The 18,460-nt window shown below is 39.9% G+C and overlaps 1 protein-coding gene across 2 annotated transcripts in view; it reads left to right on the top strand.

Annotated features, from left to right (window-relative positions):
* Nucleotides 1-4,161: 4,161 nt before the first annotated feature.
* Nucleotides 4,162-18,460, top strand: part of peli1b (pellino E3 ubiquitin protein ligase 1b) — a 48,722-nt gene continuing 34,423 nt past the window's right edge. The window contains exons 1-2 of one of the 2 annotated variants that reach the window (XM_042432877.1): nt 4,162-4,238; nt 4,422-4,521. The gene's annotated coding sequence lies outside the window, so the exon portion shown is untranslated. Of the gene's footprint in view, nt 4,522-18,460 lie in introns of both variants that reach the window. The other variant, XM_042432876.1, reaches the window with a different exon arrangement.

Here is an 18,460-nt window from a genome sequence, read left to right as displayed (position 1 = left end):
CCAAATATTAAATAACACTACTGTCCTGTGTTTGAGGGGCTGAGCCCTGCGCTGTTGTCATGCTGCCATGGTGACAGTAACCATGCACAGGATAATGTTTACAGAATGTTTAGCATATCACAAAGCAGGCACATAGGGTGACTGGGCCAGATGAATCAAATATGTGTGTGTGTGTGTGGGTGTGTGTGTGTGTGTGTGTGTGTGTGTGGTCCAGATATTCCTCATGTTGTGGGGACGCAAATCTGTTTGCACAGTCATGTTGTGGGGACTCGCCTCCATTATGGGGACAAAAAGCAAGTCCCCTTAATGTAAATCATTAGTTTTAGGGTGAAGACTTGGTTTAAAGTTAATATAAGTTTGGGATTATGTTAAAGTTAGGATAAATCTCCAGGAAATGAATGTAAGTCAATGTAATGTCCTCTGAAGTGATGGAAACACAACTCTGTGTCTGTGTGTGTGTGTGTGAGTGTCTCTGCTGCATTTTTCATCATTTCCTGACGCTTCACACAGAAGTGCAGCCCATTGGCTCTTGGAAAGAGAAGCACTTGTCAAAACATCCATCAGAAGTGAAGTGAAGTGAACTGGCTGGAGAGCCTTTGCCCGTGGAATCAAAGGAAGGTGTGTCTGCTGCATCCAGCCTTTGGAAACGTCCATGAGAGGTGTTGGCGTTGTCGCCATAGCAACGTAAACAGGAGGATTCAAACACAGATTAAAATGTGTGCAAAGATTATGTAAGGTGTGTGCAGGACACAGGGTTTCTTAAGTTTCTTCAAGCAAAAGCTTAAAGTTTTCTGTCAGCATCTGCAGCTCGTTGAAAAACACTTTTAAACTTGCAATGCCCACTACTCACTTCTGGCGTTCAGCGTTGCAGCAGGCGTGTTTTTTATTAGCAAAACGTAAGTGTGTGTTTTACAGCGTCTCAGCAGCATAAAAATAAGTCTGTCTCTGTGTGCTTACTCATATGTGTGTGTGTGTGAGTGTGTGATTACCATGAGGGCAGTTAAGTTGTAGTGAATCTGTTCTTGGCCTCACCTGATTTTTCCACTCATTCTCACATTGAAGGAGTTGTCTCCCACTCAGTCCAAATATATATACACACACAAACACACTTTCACAAACTTGCAAGTCTTCTGGTATAACTCATCCTCCAAGAATCATATACACACAGTTGGTGGTGTATTGAAAGTAGTGTTGTTTGCTCCACATCTGGGACAGATTCACTTCTCATGTCTGCGGGGGAGAAAGGTCATTTTATATGACTTGTATAGAAGGTCTTTTGTGTCCACAGCAGTGTAATTTTTGAATTTTGAAATCTGATACTTCCCTTTTAAGGTTTTGTTTCATATGTATAGTTTTTAAGGCTTTTGCATGTTTATTCCCTGTTTTTGCTGTTTACTTATTGACTGATCAGTTGTGTTGAATACTGTCTATTATTTTTTAACTGTTTGGCTTTGTGGGCTCCTGAGCTACCCCCCTTTTGGAATATGTGCATGTGTCTTTCAAATGTTGTCTGCTGTGACCTGCCACACTTGTGTCTCTTGTTTTTTGTCATTGTGCACGCACGTCAGACCAAACTAGCTTCCCCTCAGGAAATGAATGAAGTTATCTTATCTGATCCAACTATATTTGGACTTGAACCTCAGCCTTGACACGTTAAATGACATGCAGCAATTTTGAATATACAGCACGATAGTTAGCTTTTTAATCTCTTTTGGGCTGTAAATCTTTAAGAAAATCCCTTTCACTGTTTTGCAATAGATATTTTTGGTAGTGACAGTGTGAAAGACAGACAGGAAACATGGGACACTCAACACATTTCCTCTGCTGGAATCACACCAGGGATGTTGCAATTATTTGGTATTAATCACCAGGCTACTGGGCGTATTAGTAGATTTCTAATAGAGATATGATTTTAAATGTTTCATTACGCTTGTGTATTTGTGCTGTAGTGGTGTGATGGGCTTGGTGTGGCTCAAGGCTATTGCAAGAACTAGTCAGCAAGTTCCAATGAAATTTGCTGGAAAATCAGGCCGTACGTCCAAAAAATGAGATGAGATGTGATTTGGATCTTTGTACTGACCTGGATCCAGATGTGGATTCAGGACAAGGATTCATTAGCATTAAAAGATTTGACATTTTTGAACAGTTCACAAGTTTCTCAATCAAAATAATAATGTTAAGAAAATCATCCATATCTATTCCCTGCTTTTATTTATTATGATGCAAATCTGGATCTTTATGCAGACTGAAAATGTTCAAATATTGTGCAGCCACATGTTGATTTTGCAAGATTATACTCTCTTGTGACTTTCTAGTTTTATATTTGACAAAAAACAATAAAAACTATTTAAAAAGTCACAGCAGCAATCCAGGAAAATGACCCCTGATTTCCTTCCTTACATACGCTGTTGAGTTGCTGAAATTTTCAATAAAAATGTAAACACGCCGACAGTCCTGCATCTTTTAGAGATAGGTTTGCTGCAGTTTCATCCAGATCCACATAAATCTTTTGCTTATGTCTGCTTGAGTCCAAACATTTTGGACATGATAAAGCAACATAAAGCAGATGCTGTGTCACCTTGAATAATTTAAGGATGGCTTCTAAAAACAAAACTGATTCATTCTCTTGCACAATACAAAATACTTGCATCTACACACCTGCATATTCACACATGCACACACAGGAAAAAAGAAGGCACGCAACATTCTGGAGGTAAAAATGAAGAAGTGGCAGCAGCAGTTGGGTCCACCCAGGCTAAAAATTTAAGCACTCATGGTATGTAAGTTGTTTCGGATGAAAGCGAGCATGAAAGGGCATATGAGGGAGAGAGAGTCACGCGTATTTGTGGAGCTGGAAACACAAAGATTCACATCAAAGGTCATTGTGGAGGCAATGAAGCAGAGGAACCGCTGAAGGTCTCACGAGTGTTCAAGGTGAGTTCATGAAGCCGTCTGTTGTATGTCAGAAAACACTTTGAGAGGTGGAAAGTAACACAGAACATGTACTAACTTATTGTAACCTACAGTTATAAGGGTCTGACCTTTTAAATGAGTTTTGTGAGGTGTTATACTTTTAGACCACTTTTATTCTTTATGTCACATGGAGATATTTTACTTTTCAGTTCACCACATTTATCTGACAGCAGTAGTGAGTGACTAGTTATTTTTGCAGATTGAGATATTAGATCATATCCAGAATTTACAATAAAATTATAGCATTGATACTGTATAAACTAATCAACAGTGAAGTTCAAATTTTACAACCTCTTGATTGCTATAGTTTACAGGTATAAGATACTCCTTACATATAAATACACCAAAACTTCACACAGTACTAAAAAGTGAATATGTAATATTAAAACACTCAAAACCCAATAAAAAACAGGAAAATAATACACAGGAAAAAGATTCATGCATTGATTACAAGCAAAATAGTACAGGGTGTACAAAGAGAAATAATCATCAAAACATTTTAAAAAACCTGTTGTGTTCTTGCAATTTTAAATGGATCTCATAGACTGTATTTGAGATATATAGTCAATTTAAAAAATCCAATTTCAAACTAGCTTTAAGGAATTGTTGTTTATGAATAAAAAAATGCAAATAATATGTAAAAGTTTACCAAATCTAGTATTTTTATAGTAAAAGAAAAAAACAATTACATGACCATCAGTGGTGGAAAGTAAGTACATTTACTCAAATACTGTACTGAAGTACAATTTTGAAGTACTTGTACTTTATTTGAGTATTTCCATTTTATTTATTTTATTTTACTATATTATTTATGAGTTGTTAACAACGCTCTACCAAATAATGATTTTTCCCTCTAAACGTCTCACATGGTTTCTTTTTAATAAATGCTCAAATGATCCAAAATTTCAACAAAAATCAAAGATTAGAGAAAAAGTCTTTTGTATGTATTATATTAGTATTTTTACTTAAGTTAAGGGTCTGAAAACTTCTTCCACCACTGATGACCATCAATTTTATCAAAAATAAAGTGAGTAAAATAATTCAAAAAAGGTTTTAACTGTGCTACATTCATTATCATCAAACAGAACTCTAACTCCCAGAATCCTTTGCGGCGACGTCGGCGTCTGTTTTCTCCGCCCACAGCGCACACTCACAGCCGGAGCTCGGTCCGCTCTGTGTTTACGTTGAGATGCTCACAACAAAGGACAGCGCACCGCAGAGAGCCTGTCAGTTGAAATAAAGCACAGTGGATATTTATCTTTACGGTGAATATTTCTAACTCATAGCTGCAGAGAGAAGGGGGAACACACATCACAAACCCTCTTTTGCTTTCCCTTTTTTTAAATGAGAGTCACGGTTTTGTTTGTCTTTTTTTTTTTTTTGGTAAACCAGCCTTGAAGGGAGAAATTAAAAATCCTTTTTGTGTGTGTGTGCCGGTTGAACGTTAGCTAGCCTGCTAGCCTCAGCAAGTTGGGAAAGCCAGACAGCAGCTGTGTGGAGAAGCTACACCGGAGACGTTGGGAAGAAATAATCGACATTTACATCGCAGTAAGTACATGTTTTAACAGTTACAACAGCGATAATAGGGCACAAACACAAACGATAGTAGGCTAGTTGAGCGCTAGCGAGCCCATACAGTGTTATCTGTTACCAACCGTCACCTGCTTTGTCCTGCCATCTGCTCCGTCATCATTAACTGATCATTTATTAACGCGTATAATAATGTCCGAGCTCTCTGCAGGTAAGTCATGCCAGTCAGTGGTACTGTTTTATTGTGAGTGCTGCAGCTGCAAAGTGCAACCACACACACACACGCACGCACGCACACACACACACACACTAATGCATACACTTATGCACCTGTTTGTGCTCATTCTTTATCTCAGTGGAAATCAGACACTCTATAAAGATAAGACTTCGGGTGGGCAGTAGCTATATCGGTGTGTGTGTGTGTGTGTGTGTGTTGGCTTCAGAGATGCAAGTATTAGTTTACATCACTTTCAGTCTGCATGCTGACCTGTCACTGAGGGGTGGGGGGGTGGGAAAGGGAACATTGCCTGATAAGGAATTAAGCAAATGCACAGACTCTCGCCATTACTAAACCTTGATTGCCAGTTAATGACTTCCCTCCCCTCCCTTCCCTCCCTATCTCCCATCTCATTGTGCCTGTGTGTCCCTCACCCCCTCTCGTTTCTTTTCCCCTCCCATCCTCCACCATCCACCCTTTCTTTCTTTTCTCTCTGTCTCGTTCACTCTGTCCCGGTTGGTAAGCGATGATGTGATAAGTTCTGCTCCTGATAGAGATCTCACTGACTCCCCCCCCCTCATGTTGGAAATGTCACGGTAAAGACAGACAGACATTAACTCCATCTGTGCCTCGCCGCTGCTGCTGCTGCTCCACCAGGATGCCCCAGGCCTTATTTCCATTGTTTGCTTGTCAGTGTGATGATTAATCAGGAAACTTGTAATGCTGACCAGTCTTGGTGGTCAGTACAACCCAACAGGGCTGATTTGTATGAGAATAGGACTTTCAAATCATAGTTAGTAGCCTGCTGAAGTACCAAAGCTAGAAGCAGAACAACACTTGCTTCTGAAATGTTGCATCTACATTCTTGTGACATCTGTCTTTAACGCCCTACAACTGCTCCATGAGCAATGCAGCAGATTGAGAATGAGATAAAGACTTATTTCCCACCTATTTGGTGTGTATTGTGGCTGTTTTTTTTTACATTCTGAAAGTTAAACACAGAAGAAAGTAGTATTAAAAGTGTGGAAGTGTCCAAAACTTAAAGCTACGGATGCATAGTCAAGCAAACATACAGTCGAAGCCATGCATATAGTGCTATGTTGCAACTCCATCCTGCAAATATCACTTGTGTAATGTACAACATTTAAAAATTTGGAAACATGAGATCCATGAAGCTGGATTCAGGGGTTAACTGGAGTCCCGCAGTAGATACCAACAGCATAGCTTTTTTGATTTATACTTCAGTGTCGAATTGCACCCGCAACACTAAACAGGTGTATCATACGTGAGCGGGTTGTATCGTGCTTTAATTATAATCCACTCAGTGTTTACATGGTTTCATTTACTTTGGCATATTAGCGAAGTTGGGGAAGGTCTGCTTTGTTTCATTACTGAAAATGGTACTATTCTCTGCGCTCGCCATATCTACGTTGTTGCCTTCACTGTAATAGAGAGCGGGGATTGTGAAGAGAAGACTGGCTTTGCTAGATGTGTGACTGAAAAGGAGAAGTTTTTTCAGAGACATGTAGGAGAAAACACAAGCTGACCAATCACGGTTCTTGCGGTCCTCATGCCCCCGTGTCCGTGTCCCATCTTGGTAGCTGCCACAGTCCTGGAATGTAGTTGCATTTTTGAGGAGATGTGCATCAGCTGCGACGTAGCCTCAAAGCATTCAGTACGCACGTAGCCGCTGTAGGTATGGCGTAACCCCTCAATGCAGAAGTATAAATCCAGCTTGAGAGCGACCAAACAGAGCTGAATCTGGTGTAGAGAGTTAGACAAGAGTCACATTTCAGCACTGATATCTGCTAAAAGGCAGGATGAAGAATCTTTTTATATTAATGTGGAGACTATTTAAAGTCTGCAAACAGTGGAAAATGGATAACTTCCATTGTGAAGTGTTTGGGACATCATTTGCCCCGCAACAAGGGAGCGAGTAATATGTGTGCACACACGTTTCTTTTTTTTTCACATTTGCTTTGGGTGTGTTGCCTTTGGGCATGTGTGTGTGTTCTCCAGCATGGTTTAGAGTCTCAATTTCAGGGAGGAAACTGGAGCCGATAGTGTCAGACGGGAGTGCAGAGAGAGCTCTGATGTCTTAATGGAGGCTCAGTGCTGCCCGTATCCTTAGTAACCCTGTCTGTGGGGACACACAGAGGCCTCCCAGACTCGGCCTGGACTGGATGCTGAGTTACTGCTGCCCAGGAATGAAAAAACCCACATAACCCCAATTTCATCAATTATTTTTTAAAAGGTTTTTATTTCAAATTAAAGATTTTACACGGTCCCGTTTTGGCTCCGTAAGATATGTGATCCAGTAGCAGCATGAAACTAATTTAAAAGACTGTAAAAGAATTACAAAAGTGCTGGCAATATGGCTCACAATATGCACAAGCTTCTGAAGGTCTTCCAAATCATAGTGGTAAGACGGCTCACCACTTAACACCTCCACCCCCTCATCTCTTAGAGTCCCTAATATGCATATTTAGCCTTTAAATTTGAGGGTAGGAATGGTTAATTTCAGGCAACAAATGACTACTCTGCGTGCAAAAGCTATTAATTTAAGGGATTTTTCCCTTGACATTGTACCTGCTGGGGTCTGTAGACTGAGCTAAGTGTAAACTATGTGGAAACCCAATGGAAATAGATGAAAGCTGCAACAGTCATACCAGCGGTTGGTGGTTATCTTCCTGGTGATATTCAAACAAATCAACAACATGCCAAACGTGGGAAAAAAAAGTGTCTGTTTGCACCATTTTAAACCTTGTTCATCACGTCGTGGAGACTTTAGTTTTAGGATGTGTTTGCATTTATCCGTGTGTGTCACGTGCCTGTGGTTTGTAGTTTCATCAGGGAGAGCCGGTGAGCTCAGCAGGGGTCCGCGGATGTAATCGTCGGCACAGCTGAGCAGCAGATTTCCACCCGCTGTGTGCGAGGAGCTTGGCACCTCCTCCTGGTCCGGCTTACTCTCTGCTGGGCTGGTAAACAGGCTGAAGTTTGTGGAGGGGAGATTACGTCTGTCATGGAAAGTGGGTCAGACAGTGGGCACGTTTTTATGGCCTTGTTTCTGCAAGGTAAGGAAGAAAGGAGGAGGAGAGGGTATTAAACTATCAGCGTTTTTCCATAGTGTTGCTTGAGGCAGCTTGTGCTCGATACAGTTCTCTTATGCTCTCCCTGCTATCAGAAACATTAGAATTCAAGTTCCAGTGAACGTTCACTAATGAGGCATTCACGGTGAAACTTAAAGGACCAATTTGTAGGATTTTGTGGTATCTAGCAATGAGGTTGCAGATTTTAAAACAACCGAATAGTCTTCTCCCTCCCCCTCCCCTTCCAAGCGTGTAGCAGAGAACTCTGCGAAACTCACGACAAACACGAAAAGGCCCTCCCTAGATTCAGTGTTTGGTTTGTCCATTCTGGGCTACTGTAGAAACATAGAGGTGCATCATGGCAGGCTCCATGGAAGAGGATCCGCACCCTGTGTAGATATAAAGGGCTCATTCTAATGTAACAAAAACAAAACAATTCTTATTTTCAGGTGATTATACGCTAATTAAAACATACTATAACTATTATATTCCATGTCTGCAAGGTCTGTTCAGCCAGATATCACTAAATTCTACACTTTGCACCTTTAATTAACTGCTAGGCTTCTCCGTTGTAGGGATGTAAGGACACATATATTCAGTAAGTGACTTATTTTGGTTCAGCACATACTATGAACCTGACTTACCAGTTTAAGGATGTGTTCAGACAAAAGACAAAGCTAAATTTCATCTTGCATAATCCAAACAAACGTTTGCACTGTTTCAGTCTGTGTTTATTCAGCGTTGATTTGTCGCTCAAGTTCGCCTCCTGCCAGGAGGAGCCGGCTGTTGATAAAACTGAGACCATGTCCATACTAAGCAGATCGAATTCGTAAACGCATATTTTTCCTCTCCGTTTCTCTCCCCTGAAACCAGAGCGTTTCCAAAACGGTCTTCAGAGTGTGTAAATCTGTTGTGTTTACAGGGAAAATGGAGATTTGTGGAAATGCTGTCATATCTGTGACAAAACAGATCGTGGCTGTAGCGCAGCATTGCATTGTTTTATTGAACTAAACTCAGAAGAGGAAGAAGAAGAAGAAAAACAACAACTAGCTATCTTCCACCTTTCTCTCACTGAAATTGTTTTAATGTGCTGACATTAAACTAAATGTCAGGAAGCCTCTGTGAAAACAGAAATGGTAAACTGTTTCTTCTTCGCTAGTTTTCTGTGGCCGACTTGCTTATCGGTCTCCATGCATGTCCAGTATGAGGAGAATTATCAGTTTATGGCGTTTTAATGTGGATGGAGGGATTTGCAGAGACGACCTGAAACGCCTGGTGCAGCTCAGCACGTACCGAATCAACGTCCATTCTGGTTGTCGATCTTATTACTTGAAATTAATGGTAAAGAGTCAGGAATGTTTGGTTGCAGGGATACAGAGTTGATTTCATGTTAGAACAAACACTGCGACTATGAGCGTAAAAACGCTGTAAATTCATCAACGAGAAAAACAGACACCGACCGAGTCCCTCCATTTCCCTTCTGCTATTTTGTGGTTTTAATAAGATGCTTCCTGTTGGTCACCACACATCCAATTATTCTATGAATTATGTAAACTCAGAAATCAGTTTACTGTAAACCACATACATTATGTAAATCTGGTCTCCTCAGAGTAATAGCATTAAACTGTGCATGCAGTATGTGACACATATAAGGATTGCACAGTAAAAGAGGACAACACGAGGCACATTGCACAGTGAAAGTACACCTGCACAATATCTGAATGGAGATTGTCTCGCTCTTGCTTTTCTGAAGAGAATTATTTATTGAAGGAGCTGTTTTGATGACATTTTTATGCATAAAAGAGTTAAGAAAGGTTATAGAGTGAGTAGGTGATGCTGAATAACAGCTGTACCGGATTTGTTGTACTAAAAACCTCCTATGCATCTGGGATACTGTCTCTCAGACTTCCAGTCCCTTCACCGCCTCCCCTCTTATTATTTATCTTTCACGGTAACCTAATTTGTATTTGTCTCTTTCCTCTCTTTGTTTGTCAGTCAGTGAAAGTAGTAACACCAAGTCTCCTCTCCTGCTGCCAGTACCTGAGTCAGAGGAGTGAGGGAGGAGGGGGGGGGGGAACTGGAACATAGTGAGGCTGTTCAGCTCCTTTAGAAAAGCTGTTGGGGAGTTCACAGTCCTATTTGGCAAGTTTATTACTTTAACGGTAATCCAGCTGAGTTTATGAATAGAATCCTTATTTGTAAATGTTGGTGGAGCTCTGGGAAAATGTCCGTTAACGTCAGGGATGTGCTGACACAAGTAGAGCTGAACTATATTGGGGGAAAAAACTTCCAACATTGCAATGCTTTATTTCTTTGAAATAAACATTGTGAGATGAGCTATCAAAGTGCACAGTTTCAGCATTTAAGTTATGTAGCTCCATTTGGAAAGACAGAAAGAGAAAAGATTAAAGTGTCTTTTGCTCATGATCTTTTTTATTTTTATTTTAAAAACTAATATATTTCCAAATAGATGTAGCGTTTTTCATAAACAATTATTGTTCATAAACAATTATTGTCTTTTTCTTTTTTTATTACTAATTTATAGAACTAGAAAGTGATTAGTTGTCTAGTTGATAGACAGAAAATTAACCTGCAACTATTCTGATTATCTGTTAATCGTTTAAGTCATTTTTTAAAGCGTTTGCTGGTCTCAACTTTGCTGCTTTTTTCTGTTTTATATCATTTAAAATTGTTGGTTTTTGACATTTGTTCAGACAAGATATGACATTAAAAGACATAAATAAGAATAAAATAAATGACAAAAGTCATTGTCACAATTTTGACATTTTATAGAACAATTAAACAATTAATTGAGAAAATAATTTATGTTTACTGCAAATGTTCACACCAGATGCTTGTTTCATTCTTAGGATTTAACCACATTGTGTCTTTCTTGTTAACTTTTTAAAAATAAAAAGTTTTTTATGGAGGCAATTATTGTGATTGATGATTTTTGTAAAACCGGATGGGCTAGACTGCCTGTCTGTCTTTCAGATTAATCATGACAAAGAAAACTTTGCTAGTTTTCATTTTCCGTCATGCAGGAAAAAAGATATTTATATAGTGTAGAATGATGGGCCTACTTCCTTCCTCCTAGTCCTGGAAGACTAATACACATGCGTACATTGTGTTGTCAATGCTGAATGGATATTATTTAGCTGTTCCAATTCTACACCCCAAAATGTACCATACTCCCTGTTTTACCACCCAGCTAGATCTTCAGTAGAGCAGGAACCACCTGACAGTAATTTATGTCCAAAGTGGCAGGTAGAGCACTGAAATGTCCCAGATGTAGATAAAAGCTATCATCTGTTAGCTGCTGTTCATTTCCTACTTTAAATGATCGACATCTGAGAAAGACAAATTGCTTTCTTCTTCACCTTTCTGTTTTGGGTGTGCCTGGTGGTGCGTTCAACGCCTCTGTCCAAAACCTAAACAACAATCTTTCGCTATGAGTTCATTCGTTTCCCTTCGTGTCATCAGTATCTAAGTCTTTTACAAGCAGAAACTGAAAGCCCCGTTGAGGTTATACATATAAATCGTGAAAGGAAGTTTTTGTGAGGGAGTGAATATGATCCTCAAGATACCAGCTGTGGTTTCCCTGCTATGGAGTTTGTTCATACCGGCAGCTGAGGTTGAAACTTCTGATATAATTTGGCATCTCTCCCTTCCCCCCTCCCACACAAACACACACACACACACACACACGCACTTACACACCCTCAGACACTCATATGTACACACAGACCTGTAATTATCAACTCCCCTCTGATCATGCATGATTGCCATTTCCTGCCTCACTTTCCAACCTTCCTGTCTCAAATGAGCTTGTCTGTACATCCTTACTTACACAAAAGGTCGCGTGTGTGAGTTGTTGAGGCTGTGGCTTCCCCAGGGAGCCCTGCTGTTCCTGTGAATACTGAGAAAGAACTGGGCAGTCATTGCTAAAAATCCATTAAATAATTAAAACCTGAAGGTGCTTGTACTCAACATATATACCAAAAAAACAGCAGCAAGTCGCTGAGATGTGAAACTGAAGTAGAATTTGTATTTCTTAAATCCAAATGATTACACAATAGGTGAAACCTGTTAAGAGTAGAGCTAAATAAACTTTGTGTACTTCTTATCTCCAGAAATGTTAACCGAGTCTGTTTTATTTTAAAAAGTGTTGGAGGACAGAGAGCCAGAAGTCTCAAGCTCTGCCAAAACCCAAGCTTGACCCCGCTGAAGCCTGAATGCTAGCTGAACTAAGCGCTAGCTCGTCTCATTTGGCCGGACAAGAGGCTAATGATTACAAACTATGACCAGGTGTGGAACAATTAGACCAACACAGACTGTTCCCGTTCCCTCCCCAGAGAAACGCAAACTTCACCAAAAGTTTCAAGGACCCAAACAAGAACGAATGTTGAACGGAAACATGAATCAGCCTCAAGCATGCGTCTGTAGAAAAATGAGAACACTGGCACATCCAAACCCTGTCCACCAATTTTCTTTCCCCAACGTTTTATAGGTACTGTAAAACTGACTATTAGTGTAGAGTTTGTTGTTTTGTTTTATGCTACTGTTGGCATTTTATACCACTGTCCTGACTGTTTTGAGCTATAGTTGGTCTCTATGGGAAATGATGCAACTTAAAGAGGGTGTATCATGCACATTTTCTGGTCTGTATTTATATTCTGGGGCTCTACTAGAATATCTTGACATTATTTACTGTTCAAAAAGCTCCTTATTTATCTTATACTGGCCCTTTATGCAGCCCCTCAGTTCATCCTCTGTCTGAAACAGGCTGTTTTAGCTCTGGTCTCTTTAAAGGCCCCTCTCCTGATGAGCCCACTCTGTTGTGATTGGTTAGCTTACAGAAACTGTGTGTCAGCAGATGTCTGGTGGTTGTGATGGCTACGTAAACAATAATATGACATCATCACAAGAAGGAAGTAGAGGTAACATTGCAAACTGAGCACTCAGTGACTCACAGGGAGCATTTTTTACATACATTCACCTCAAATTTTGGACCTGTGACTATGTTAACAGTATAAAAATAACAGAAAATCACAAAAAGAACATTATATTTCCCTTTTAAATGTTTCAGCCTCACCAAATTCTACAAATCATGAACGATAGGAACTAAAACCATGCTAGGTTTGACTGCTCCCTTGTTAAGTTGCTGTGGACCAGATGTCAGTTGTTATTGTACCATTCAACACTATAAAAGCTAGTTAAACACCAATGCTAAATAACTCAATTAACCCAGAATATTTAAGTGACTTTGAGTTGATGAAGGTCACATCTGTCCCTGATATTCTTTCCTCAGTGTTAGAAAGAATAAACAAGCACCTACAGTAGCATTAAACTCTCTCACATTATTATCACAGCATTTTGTCCATGATGACATCGGTATAACCGTACAGAGAACTCTGTGATCTCCAATGTATTGAAAGGCAAATGTCTGTAAAACATTACTGTAACAAAACTGTGCAACAGAAGATAAAAACAACCCCCTAAAAGGCAGAATAATTCATCAAAAAGCTGGAATTAGTTTTATTTAGTCTCTGGATTGTAAAGGGCTTTTAGTTCAGGCAGAATTTTATAGACAGCTTACATGAAACAGTGTGTATGAGCTTTTTGTAACCCAAGCGGCATTATGTGCCATCATTCATTTGTCAAAGAGACATAAACTGGCTGAAGGCTGAAGTGACAGAAAGCAGACCAGCACAGAGAGAAAAATCAGCAGCCGTCGTTGTCTCAGTACTCCAACTGCATCTTTATATCCCATCCACGATATATTGTGCAGCCTTGTAGCACCCAATAATAATAATAATAATAATAAAGAGGAAGGCTGCCTGGGGTCTCCACTGCTGCTCAGGAGCTCATCTGTACCTGGAATTCTGGATCCTCACATCTGGTGGTCTCCCTAGGAGGTAGTTCATGACCCACTTAATAAGACCAGGATGTTGCACGTCCCTGAGTTTCTGCCCGTGTGCATATGACTGCATGGTGCTCAAAGTCTGCAATTTAACCCAATAATCATTCTTTCATTTCAAATCCAAACTCTGGACTGAAAATGAACACAGTATTTATTACATGATCCATCAAAAGTATTACATTAACACCAGAAAATATCATAAATTCCCAATAATGTAATAAGGTATTACACTATCAGTAAAAATGTTATTACAATGTCAGTCAGGATATTTTTATTACATTTTCGATCAAGTTAAGTGCAAAGTTTATTACATTTTCAGGAGATTATTACATTATTGGGTGCTACAAACCTCGCTATGGCTATATTTTATGCTTAAAGAATGACACACGTTGACCTCAATAACACTTTACCGTAATTATGTTCTATCAGGCACTTTTGTCAGTCACTTAAATTATTCAGAGCTACAAACCTGCTTCCAGATTTGAATATGTATTCAAATGAATAACAGAAATTTAGTTAGGTTGTGTAATTTTTTCCCTACTGCACTGAATCACTCTGAGCTCACAGTTCAGTCGCACGCATCCCTACAACACATTGACTCCGTGCTGCTGTACTGTGCTTCCAGGAAGGTCACATATCATGCGCTTTGTACAATCGTGAGATGGCGTTTGGCTTCAGAAGCGCTCGGTTTGTTGTGTTTGACTGCGTGTCCATCTGACCGCTCACCAGTGTATGTTTAGATGTCCAGTCCAAGCGCATGACTGCACACATTTCACCGCACCGACACATATTGCTCATGCGTCTGCATCTGCGATTGTGTGCATGTTTGTGTGTCTTAAGACCTCGCTTGTGTTTGTGTCTTGTTGCACATCCACCAACAGGGGCTGTTTGTTGTCTGTGTGCATACGCGTGTCTGTGTTCTTCCCACTGAATCATTGATGAGACGGTAATTCGAACACAGGCCCTCCTATTTCTTTCCCTACCTTCTGTCATCAGTTAGCCTCCTCCCAGTGCGGCTTACAGGAAAACCAGCAGGCTGCCCTGACAAAGCACATTCAGACACGGACCTGCCCTGGAAACTGAAGAGAAGCAACCATAAGGATGAACTGTCACAGTAACTTTTAGGCTTTCCTGGTTGTGTTGTAGCACACCTGAATGATCAATGTGAAATAGAAAAAAAAGTGACTCAGCTTTTTGGCAGTTCACCGTGTCGTTATACAAATATATTTCCATATTTTCATGCCACAGTCTTAGTTTTACTTTCTGGATATCAGTACGTTATTCTGTTGTGGTCATTGTTTGCTTGTACAACTAAATTTAACCAATTAAACTATCACGTTTTCCAAAGATCTTAAATAAAACTGATAGAGCTACAACAATTGATTGATTGAAAACTCATCAGCAATTATTTCAAAGGTTGGATTAATTGTTCGAGTCATTTTCAAATAAAAAATACCAACAATTCACTAGTTCTGGCTTCTCAAATGTGAATATTTGCTGGTTTTAGTCTTACATGATAATAAGTTTTGGACTGTTGGTCGAACAAAATAAGCAATATGAGTAAGGGCTTTGGGAAATTGGGAGAGACTATTATAGACCAAATGATTAATCGAGAAAATAATCGTTACATGAATTGACAATAAAAATGATTGTTAGTTGCAGCCCTAAAAACTGACTTTCACTGGTTTATTGATGTCCCACTGGTGCATACTTCTCAGCAGTGCAGTGGCATGAGCTGCAGGACGGAGGAACTGGAAAAAACAAGATCATAATTAAATGAAAAAAACAAAACACAGAGCGCAGTTATATTTTACATTTAAACAGTATTTTAGGGAAAAAACAGAAGCCTTCTCCTTAGCTTGATTAGTAGAAGTTGATGTAAATCTTAACAGCATAATGTAACGCAAAGACTGTTTTACTGAAAACTCTCCTCAGACAAAATGTGGTTTACTGTTTTAGTCACTTTTTCGAGAACGCAGGCTTACCGTAATCCTTTTTAATTTAAGACAGCTAAAGTTAGATTTTAGGGAAGTCTGATTTACACAGATGTTCCAAACATTATTCATAGAAAAAATAAAAAAAAACAGGAACAATTGCTGCTTTTAATTATTTTTTCTAAGTGGTATCTATTACACTATAACTAACAGTGGAAATATGGACACATCGGGATGAAAGACTCATTTCACCTGACGTGTATTCTAGTAGTTCACTGAGCCTCTGAGCTTCCTGACCCCAGACACGAGTCCAGCCATCCAGCACCTCAGGCTGAAACCGAGGACGCTGTTTTTTTGGTGGGAGTTGGTCCTGGATCTTGGATTCTTTAGAGATGCCAGTCTCTTGGAGCCTCCAGACTGGTAGTTTGTTTTGATGAGTTAATTTAATTCTCAGCAGGAATTTGGCGCCAAAGGGTCGGACTCCAGTCTGCTGTTTTAGGAGCAGCGGGTGGAGGAGGCGGGGAAATGGTGCTGTTGTGCACTATAGAAGGTCTGCTTCTGCGTGCACTTAGCATACTTTTTGCAGTTTAAAAATTTTGTATTTTGCTTAAAAGGATCCCGTGCCTTTGCTTGACATGTGATGCTCACATTTGAAATCGGTCAGAGAGGTGTGATGTGTGCTGGGGCTTTGCAGCAGCCTAAAACATTTATGGGGACGTTTTCGGCATGTGTCCTCATGGGTCGGTTTTGTGGAGCATGAGGCCCGGAAAGGTTTTTGATGCCATCTTCACTATGTTCACATCTGCTTTCAACAACACAGCTCGGGTTTACATTCCTCACCTTGTTTCTAATGCTCAAGTCCTTTTCCTGACCTGCTCCACATATTTCATGCCTTGCTGTTTATAGCTGATGGGTGTGAGTATTGTTGTGGCAACGCTTCCTCCGGGTCAAGTGCTTGGCATCGTGCCCAAGTGGATTATTCTAATCGGCCTTGTTACCGACTGCTCCTTTTTTTTTCCGTGATAGTCACAGCTACAGAGGATCCTCTTAAAAGTAGCTCAGCGTGGCTTAATATTGTCTACTTCAGTATATGTAGACTCAATTTGTTGGTTATAGCACATGGGGAAGTGGTCTGCTTTGTGTACCAGTTTATAAGCCCTCTGGTGCAGGCTAATGGTTATTCCAGAGAGCCCAGACACCACAGAGTGTGGATGTCTTGTAATATGTTTCTGTAAAAAGGGAGGAAATGTAACCTACCACACATAAAACATGACAGATGGGCCAAAGCTAATTAATTTTTTATTCACTATGTTATAGAGCATGTGTGCACCATCCTGAGTAAGCAGGATGTTCATCATACAGTAAGTCTGGTGTTTATTCACATTTATATTTATAGCATTTGGCGGATTCTCTTATCCAGAGTAAAATACAGTGCTGCTCAACTTTCATGATTCATACAAATAGAACAGAATCACATCCAGTGAAGGAGGAAATATATCACCTCATGTAGAGCTGCGACTAACGATTATTTTCATTAATAGTGAATCTGCGGATTATTTTCTCGATTAATCATGGAATATATCAAAAAGATGCCCTTTACCAGGTGCCTTGTCTTTTCTAACTAACAGTATGTGTATTACTGTCCTATAAGATAAATAAAAGCAGCAAAATATCACGTTTATGGAACTGAAACCAAAGAATGTTTGGCTTTTTTTCTAGAAAAGTAACTGAAACAATTCATCGATTATCAAAATAGTCGCTGATTAATTTTCTTTTGATCGACTTACAGTTGCAGCTCTGACCTTGTGTTTGGGTGACCATAAAGTGCTGTAGGGTGTCTTCTCTTCTCTTACAGTTCACTATAATATATTCCTTTCTATAGATAACAGCAGACAATTTATGTGCTAGTTATTCTAGATTGTATAGGAGATTACAGATTTGATTTTTTATGATATGTAGACCTGACAGCAACTACAGCTTTCCTGTTCTTTGTGTAGTGTGACGTTTATTAACCTGTTGTTGAAGGGTAAATGCATTTATGCATTTAGAAGCAGGTCACAATTTGCCTCTCATTCACACACATTCACACACCAATGGCAACAAGCTACCACAGATTGGTGCCGGGGAAGCTTTGGGGTTCAGTGTCTTGGACTTGTGGACAAGATGAGCCAGGGATTGAACCACAGCCGCCCTGGTAAGGTGTATTTTAGGAGATCGTCTCACAGCAGCGTCATTAGGACTTAATCTAGAGGTTAAACCATCTTTTTGTCTCCAGTGTTCCCCACCCTGGATGTGGCTCTCTACTTTATCTATTGTGTTTGCCCTCCTTCCTCTTAAGCGATGTGTCATGGGGCTCATGTGATCCTGGCACATGTTTCCATCCATCTTGGTGTAAATATTGGACCACACACACACACATACACACACACACATATACTGAAGAATACCTCCAGGGACCATTGAACATGAGAAGTGCGCGCCTGCCTGTGAGTGGGAAGGGAATTGGGACTTCCTGTGTGCATCGACACGCTGACTCTGTGTATATGACTTTAGAGCAGACTGGCTACAGGAATGTCAATGGTTAGAGTGTCTTCCTAGGAGATCCTCTATATGTTTAACTTAAGAATAATAAGTAAAATATTCAAATGAAGCAAAAATGAAAATATATTTAAAACATGCATACATACACTCACACACTACATTATTCTATTTCCTTTGTCTAAGCTCCAGCAGCTCAGTAACACGTCCCAGGATTTCACACTCTGGTTCGTATTGATAATGCAGTCTTATCTGT

The sequence above is a fragment of the Thunnus maccoyii genome, chromosome 14 (genome assembly GCF_910596095.1).
Source record: "Thunnus maccoyii chromosome 14, fThuMac1.1, whole genome shotgun sequence".
Lineage (NCBI taxonomy): Eukaryota > Metazoa > Chordata > Actinopteri > Scombriformes > Scombridae > Thunnus > Thunnus maccoyii.
Note: the sequence above shows the minus strand (reverse complement) of the source record. Positions and strands in the feature narration are given on the sequence as shown.